We start from the raw sequence: 2,333 nt of genomic DNA, 5'->3' as shown, positions 1-2,333 counted from the left end.
CTCTTCTCTTCTCTTCTCTTCTCTTCTCTTCTCTTCTCTTCTCTTCTTTTCTTTTCTTTTTTGTTATTTTTTATATTGAACATTTTATTTATTCACAATACAGATTCCATCCCCTTTCCCCATTTCCCTTCCCTAGAACCCCTTATCCCATCTCCCCTCCTCCTTTATGCTTTTATACCATTTTGATTACATTCATGTATTAAGGTCAGTTCTAGGTTGAAGGTCTAGCAATGCAATAGATATAAATAATCAAGGAACAAGTAAGACAATATACACAAATAGGCAAAGAAAAAGCAAGGCATTAAACCCAATTATGTGAACACTCCCATGATCACTGTTTCAAAAGGCTTTATCAGGATGACAGAAGTATCTGAGCCTACTTCCCTCTCCTAGCCCAAGGTCATTTTCATGTCTGAAACCTACTTCCAGGATCACTTTCAAATGCCCATATCATGTGGCTGTCAACTCGATCTAGCCAATCAACATTGTAGAACATAAGAACCATGTTCCATTTGATGACCCAGACCCATTAATGTATAGTCAGCACTATGTCAGCTTTCTGTGCTTTTATATATATCATGAAGTGAAATGGATGGCTTGAGAATCTGGGAGGAGTTAAAATGGGGCAATGATCAAAGCACATTATATACATGTTAGAAATATTGAAATAATATATAAAATAATATATAAAATAAAAAATGTATAAAAATGAGTTTTTATCTCATACAGACAATGAGAAGAATTTTAAATGACTGAAGAGAAGCTTTAAGGCATCAAGCAGTCTTAACTCAAAGATGAGGACTATTCATTCTTTAAAGGCAATTGTCTAATTTCATTCTAGGATTAAAACAACAGAAGGACTATAATGGTTACTCAATTACATTAGTACATTAGTACTTTGATGCTCTCTTGTTACCTGAGCATGTGTTCTGTGTCATGCTATGCTACTCAAGTGATAAACCCAATTATTGGGATGGATGAAAGAGTGAGAGACTGACTCATTATAATTATGGTATCAGGCAGATAGATGTAGAAAATAAAAGGAAGGACAAAACATGATGCATATTCGGAGTATGCTTTCTAAGCCGGAAATGTTGACTAAAAGTAAACCACCCTAAATTCAACCCATTGGGAGTGTAGCACCCAATATGAAAGGAAATTGAAAGAGAAAATGAAATAGGAGTACAGAGGTGACAAGAATAGCCTTTAGAGACAGAGAGCAGATCCACATTTATATGAGAACAGATGGTAGAAAAACCCCAATGGGTGTGAAACTAAATGGGAGGGTGGACAAGAACCACGATTACAGTGTCCCAGGCAAATCTGGACATTGACAAAGAAATGAACACGAACAGCCAATAATCATATGGGTAAGTATTTAACCTCCTTAGCTATCAGTGATATACAATGTAAAACTACCATGAGAGTCTATCCCCCTCCAGTCGAATGACAATCACTAAAAGGTAAAAATAGATGCTGTTAAGTTTTCACAGAAACCAGAAGTCCTTGTATGATGATGCTGTGAATCAAAAATACCCCAGTCACTGTGAGCAGTTACTATGGAGATTTCACAAGAAACTAAAACCATCTATATCACTTTTGGGTTTACACGGGGAGATTTGTAGATCCATATACCACAGAAGTACTTGCACAAAATATTTATTGCAACTCTATTTACAGGAGTCATATTAGGGAATTAGCTCAGATGTTTGTCAATAATGACTAGATAAGTCAAATGTGAAATATATACAAATAGAATTTCATTCAACCATACTGAAAAAAATTATGTTGCTTCCATGAGAATGGCTAAAAATAGATATTGCACATATTTGGGTATCATCTACTTTAAACCACATATTCATACACATGTGCACATTGTAAATGGAGAGTGATGAGGGCCATAATGTAGAAGCAAGATTGGCTGAGAAACAATACAGAGCTTTAGGGAGGTAGGGGGAGAGAGGAAAGTATAGGAGGTGAATATAGTCAATGTATAGGAAATTCCTGAATGTGAATGTACTTATGAAACCCATCACTATGTAAAATGAACACATGCCAATAATTATTATAAACCTAAGCAGCTTATAGTACATTGTAACCCGGCTACTCCTACATGTGTACATATTACATGTGAAATAACCATGAAAATAGTACATTCACATAATGTAAAATCTTCAGTATCAGTGGGACTGCATTAGGAAATGGCTAAGAAATTAATGGAATACAACTCTGGGTGTGCATATCAGGATGTCTCATGAGAAAGTTAGACAAGGAACCTAATAGTCCAATCTAATCTAATCTAATCTAATCTAATCTAATCTAATCTAATCTAA

General features: G+C 35.1%; 1 protein-coding gene across 3 annotated transcripts in view; it reads right to left on the bottom strand.

The window, feature by feature from the left end:
• Positions 1-2,333, bottom strand: part of Cdh18 (cadherin 18) — a 393,131-nt gene that overhangs the window by 55,009 nt on the left and 335,789 nt on the right. The window lies entirely within an intron of this gene.

The sequence above is a fragment of the Grammomys surdaster genome, unplaced genomic scaffold (assembly GCF_004785775.1).
Source record: "Grammomys surdaster isolate TR1022 unplaced genomic scaffold, NIH_TR_1.0 174, whole genome shotgun sequence".
NCBI classification, from domain to species: Eukaryota; Metazoa; Chordata; class Mammalia; order Rodentia; family Muridae; genus Grammomys; species Grammomys surdaster.
This window is presented reverse-complemented; position numbering and strand designations above follow the sequence as displayed.